The sequence below is a fragment of the Anneissia japonica genome, unplaced genomic scaffold (genome assembly GCF_011630105.1).
Source record: "Anneissia japonica isolate Jap-2015-1 unplaced genomic scaffold, ASM1163010v1 scaffold6030_len697274_cov183, whole genome shotgun sequence".
In the NCBI taxonomy this organism is placed as follows: Eukaryota; Metazoa; Echinodermata; class Crinoidea; order Comatulida; family Comatulidae; genus Anneissia; species Anneissia japonica.
The window spans coordinates 297,100-303,725 of NW_022721381.1; positions in this window are offsets into that span (position 1 = coordinate 297,100).

Genomic DNA, 6,626 nt, shown 5'->3' on the forward strand with positions numbered 1-6,626 from the left:
ATATATATATATGTATATATATATATATATATATATTTATATATATATATATCTTCATTGGAATTTATACAATTGTAAATAATTAAATACCATAAAAATATCCTATATATATTAACATAAGCCTACTTACCAACTCGATTGATCAGGCTTGAGGTGAACATGACATATATGAATTATGGTCTGAACAGTATGAATCATTGTTTAATTGTACAGTATTTCTGATGTTTCAAACAATGAAAAGTATGTGAATGACAAATCGTGTAAACATGCATGCGACTGTATTTGTGCTATTAAGCAAGCTAATGGTTTTATTAATAAACTTCCTACGGGTAAATCCCCTGGGTTTGATGGTTTGACAAGGGAACTTATTAGGTATGCGAGGAAGCGGTTTTCTATGGTTCTCAGTATATGCTTTAATGCCAAGATATTCCGTTGTCATGAGACAAAAGAATTATCTAAAGGTGTGCTCATACCCATTGTGAAATCCATAACTGGAATATTATTGTAAAGACAAATGCGTGATGTCTGTGTTTGAGTCTATTCTAATTGATAAGCGTGGTGATACACTTAATCAAATGACCGACAGAATGCGTTTAAAAGTAGCCACTCAATTGAAACGTGTATTTTTATCCTTAAGTAGACAATCGAATTTTATAATATAAATGGCAGTCCAATTTGCCTGTTTTAGAAGCCTCCAACAGGGGCGGATACGGGATTTAGCAATAGGGGGGGGGGGCGCCAAAGTAAAGATGGACGACCAGCCAAGGTACGAAGCACGGAGGGCAGGGGCGGATCCAGCCTGCCAGAAAAGGGGATGGGGGCGCAATCTGCGAGCGAAACGATCAGCCTTAGGCTGGGGGCTAGGGGGCTGCCTAGGGCCCCCGGCGGGGTCCAGGGGCAGAACCCCTGACGGGGTGGAAGGGGGGGCAAGGCCCCTTGAAGCCCAGCACATTTGAGGAATATGAGGTTGTATTGAGTCGATTTTGACTATCTAGCATGGTATAGTTTTCAGTAACAAATAAATTAAAAAAAATATAGGTGTATGTCTTTTAAAAGAAATTTTAATATACAGGATACTTGCAATATGCAACTATGACATGTGTCATAAAATTAGTAATAATTCATCTACTCACAGCTGTGGGTTTTAGTGCCTCTTCCACGAACATCTCAAACATAATCTTTGACAACATGCAATGGCTCATAAATTTACAATTTCAAAAGAGAAATTTCACTTCTAGAAAACATGAAGTTTCTCAACAACATAAGCATAAAAATCACAAAATCAGGAAAAAGGAAAACTAATATCCAAAATCCGTTAAAAAAGTCGTCAAACAACAAAATCCGCTACTGTATATTAACATTGAGTAAATTACAAGTGTAAGTGGAAGGGGTGTCGTCAATGGAGATGTGCACACATATCAGTGTACTGTGGTCACTGTGCATGGGGTTGTCTGACAGCACATACCTGCTGACCTCGATATAGAGTGATTGGTTGCACAAAGTTTTCCATGCTGGTGCATCTGCGCTTAAACAGTCTTTGTAGCTATGCATTGCGCGATGTGACATAGAATCAACCTTTCTATGAAATTGTGTATCCATTATCTAAAAAAAAAAAAAATGTTTTGTGATATAAGGGGGGGGGGGCGTCGCACTAAATCCGCTCTTTTCCAAAGGCATTATCGTATAAATCGTTGGACATTGCACAAGAAATTGATTAGTAGGCGAACTCCATTGTGTGTTCCCAGCAAACACAAAACGTTCTTATAACGTTCGCGAACGTTCTGGCTAGGAATGTCACTAACGTTCACACAACGTTGTAAGAATGTTCAAACATTGTTAGGTTATGAAATTAGGTTATAAGTACGTACATATGGTTCTACAAAATAACGTTTTTATCACCTAACTGTAACGTTATTATAACGTTCTTAGAACTTAATATTGTTAGCTGGGTTTGTTAGAGTTCTGGTGTCTTGGTACACCAACCATATATTTAAATATTTAACTACTTGGGTCATACGTTGACACATGATTTAAAAGATGATATGGATATCAAACGGCAGTACAGGTCATTGGGCACAAGAGCTAACACTCTCTGTAGAACCTTCGCAAGATGTTATAAAAAAATTAAGTGCTTTTTGTTTAAAACATTTTGTAATAATCCTTATTGTGTCCCTCTGGGCAAATTTTAATGTAAAATCAATGCGTTGCGCCTGATCTTAAATAAACCTAGATGATCATGGAGTGCCAGTGCAATATTTGTTGAGAACCATCTTTGCTCGTTTTTTGAACTACAACGTATGGTTGCATACAGTGTGTTTGTGTAGATTGGGGAAGAGAAATGCAATTACGAAATGTATATATGAATTGCTCTTCCATTATCATCTACTCTCCATATTTACTGTAGCTATAGGCCCTTATAGCCCTTTGTTATTAACTAATTTATGAGCTATGGGGAATATTGTATTTATTTTCCGAAATATTTGACGTATGCCACTGTTAGAGGTCCATGGTTAGTGTAAGCTCAAATAATTTATTTATTTGGGAGTCTGATTCAGTTATAGTGCCATCACACCACACGAATAGAATACATGACTGCGAGTAAACATAAGTCCGTACGCTTTTGTATTAATAAAGCTATCGTTTGTAGAGTCTAAATGGTCTAACACTGAAAAACACTTGCCAGAGACACGGAAATCGAATGCGGGAGAAGGCTTAAACATACTCTTCACAAGGCAGCTAACGGTCCAGTGAAAAACGACAGTAAAAGTCATTATCCTTCCTTCAATTGATATTAAATATGGACTGATATTTATTATGTGATCAAAAATGTTATGATCTATGATGTTATAGTTTTTTTTAGAATGATATAGGTTTCGAATTCCAGACGATTATTGATGACCTCGGTTTTGCCATGTGCCCGTAGGTTTTGAAATAAATTATAACATGATGATATATTATATCTAGCCATGTGCCAGTTTGAAATGTCTCAATTCTTTTAACGTTTAGCTCACCTGAAATACATATGAAGCATAATCAAAACTAAATTGTGGTGTGGTATGGCATAGCCAGTGTAATTCTTAGGATATCTCCATAAATTGGAACAACAAAAATGAATTAATATTGTTCTACTCATCCATGATTGATGTTATGTTAACAATTAATGATTCCTTTTATTAGATTTTACGAAAGCTCTCCATGGTTCTATGATTGATTATTTTCGTAACCAGATAGCCTATAATAATCTATTTATAAGTTATAAAATAAAATATCGAAATTTAACAGATAAATACTAATTTGTTTCATTAGCCATGAATTCTATAATGTGAAATTGTTTTCATGCCTTCTTCAAAATCAATCGTTATTCAATATTCTGAGTTTATCTGAGTAGTGCATCTATCTAAGTATTGCGATACACCGTAAATTACGATGAAAATGGGATGCGATTGTTTTGGTGTTTTTTTTTAGCAATATTACGCCTATTCATAAAATTCTCATTACGACATGAAATGCTGCTGTATATGGCTAATATATCCATTATTTTCAAGCATAAGGGATCCAGTGGCCGCGCTAAAATTTGCCTGACGGAGTGGGAAATGGTCAAATTTCTCCGACGAGAGTGTATCTTGTCATGGTCAAGCGTCACTTTAAATCATTAATAATAATAATAATAATAATAATAATAATAACAGTAATAATAATAATAATAATAATAATAATAATAATAATAATAATAATAATAATAATTCAATCAATTCAATTCAATTAACATTTATTCAATTAAACAATAATAATAATAATAATAATAATAATAATAATTATTATTATTATTATTATAATGTATAATATAGAAATTTATATAGCGCCTTTTGCCAAAGGATACAAGGCGCTTAGAAAAAGGTTTATGGTAAGAACAAGGATTATTTAGGAAATATGTGTACTTTTAAGAGTTTTCTGGAGGCAATGACAATTGGCTTACCATAATAAATCTATTAAAGTGTCTAACTAAATATATATAATTGTTTTTCACCGATGTAGGGGAAAATCTCCCCGACGGAGCCCTCTTCACTTTTCTCCTCCCAAGGCCACCTCTAGTCGGATCATATAGTCTTCCCCGTAAGAGGTTGACGTTGACCGTCTAAAATTGCAATTAGCTATCCTTCCAGATGTTTTAAAAAATCGTTCGACTTCAATTTTTTTTTTTTTGGTGAAAAGAGTTAAATCATGAACAGTATTTATTTATTTATATGGGGTGAACAGCATTAGTATTCTGATTTTTGTTTGAATATTAGACTATATTATTATACTATATTAATATTATCAAAACTTTCCAATTGTAATCCTGGAATGTGTTCGCTGTACCAGATCTTCGAAACAAAAAGTATAGATACTGTGATAAATGCACATTTATGTTAAACTTACTGCACTACTTATTTGAGTTTTAGTGTTCTTTTGAGATCAGTTATATGAATGCTTGTATAGTATGGGAAAAACCGGAAAAAAAAGAATACCACCCATCGTAATTGAATAACTTGCGCTATTTTTTGGCGTTTGTTTTATAGTATTTCATCTCTGTACTAGGTCGTTAAATATACAGTATATACCATTATATTTTTTCTTTCCCTAAGGTATATACATTTTCGAATACTGAGTAAAATTTATACACAAAATCGTTACTATTATGTATGTAGTTGAACCACACCAAAAGAAATCAGTACTTTTCGGTGTGTATTTTAATCTATATGCAATTTAATAAACAAATTCTTATTATTACTTATTCTAAACCAATTATCATCGTTAAACCAAATTCACACCAGCAAAAACCAATCCTAACGTCAATATACAATGAAGATGAATTCAATTTATGTAAATGAATTGTGCTAGGAATTCTAATTACAGTTGAGCAAACCATTAACACAATGTAAATACAATTGTTGAATATTGTGTCGAATTATGCAACACACACGCATAGGCCTACATACATTGGAGCTAACTTGGAGGTCAGTATGCTTAGAACAGTAAAAACAGTCACTCCTTAAAAATACGCAGGCTGTGAATAAATGGACAATTCCAATATTTTCCATCCTGTGCCTAAAATACCCACCAATACGCTCAGGTCGTGTATAGCGATTCTTCCGATATTTTCTTTCATGCTCGAGGGTAAAATTCGAATTTCCGTGACCTTGCCCTTGTCCTTTGACATTTTCATCATAAAATTAATCATCACTTTTTTACATTATTATGTACCATTCCACTGAATTGTATAATGATCCATTCCTTAGTTTTTGCATAATCTTGCTAACAGACATAAAGACAGACAGACAGACAGACAGACAGAGGTGAACACATAACCTCATTTGGTAGAGGTATAAGTTTTAACAACGAATCTTGTAAACTGCTTATAAATGTTTTTTTTAAATTCCTATTTTCTTGTTCTAATTTTCTTTTGATACCTAATTACTTCTTAAAATACACAAAGCAATTCAAATTTTAAATGTTATTGTTTTTTAGGTAAAATAGTTTTAATTGGACTTAACCCTGCGTATCCCATTATCACACCTCTACAAATCGTGAAAAAGCGTTTCAGTGACGTTTGGGTAGAACTAATCCCCAGATAAATTCGTAAATTATACGTCATAATTTGAACAATATGGCGTAGCAAGTAGAAGCGAAATTTAGGTCGTACGACATTATGAATTGGAAAAATTTTACATCGTATCACGAGTATCTACGGTTATCAAGGGTGCCTTTAACGGCACGCAGTTAATTTTACCGGTACACTTTCTGCTAATAAAGTTAACGTCATTTTTCATCGTTATAAATCCGGATCTGGTTCTTGTTTCCTTTTCAAAATGCATACATTTAAAGTGGTTGACGGTACATTTTTTTTTTCAAAAAGTTGTAGTCTGCAAAAAAAAAATGGAAGTTACATCAGAAAGCATAAGCATATTTAAAATTCAGAATTATGATGAACTCGAGCTGGAAACCTCATTTATATGCTTTGAATTTGTGTGGAAAAATATTTAATTTAAAATAGGTGCATAATTTGATATTCCTATCAAGTAATGTAATTCTGTTTATAACAATCTTACAGAACAGTTTCGTGTATACTGGTACTGTACTGGTACTGGTACGGGCATTTATAATGCGCCTCTTCTTTGCGGTTATAAAGCGCAGTTCCTTTCCCGGGTCATTGGGTCCACATGCTAAGTGTTGCTGCTGGTAATCAGCGCTGGATCAGGCAACCCAACCAGGTACCCATTTATACTCCTGGGTGGAGAGAAGCAATGCAAATAAAGTGTCTTGCTCAAGGACAAGTAGTCCACCAGAAATACGGATTTGAAGCACCGAAGTTGGACATAATTGCAACAAAACGTTTTTTTATGAATATGTATAGTTAAATTTTATATCTACAACATACAAAAAGTTTACCAAAATGTACCCACGGGAAAGGTGATTTTTATAGCAAAGAAAACTGAACTATTTCACTTAGGCCAGCAGATTAGAGGCTATTTTGGGGTGGAGGTGGCAATGGAAGTACTACCGGCTAATTTTGATATTTTCTGAAAATATAGGTCTTGAGAAGTTCAGAACTCAAAATTACCCAAAATCCCTTTGGGGGAACAACT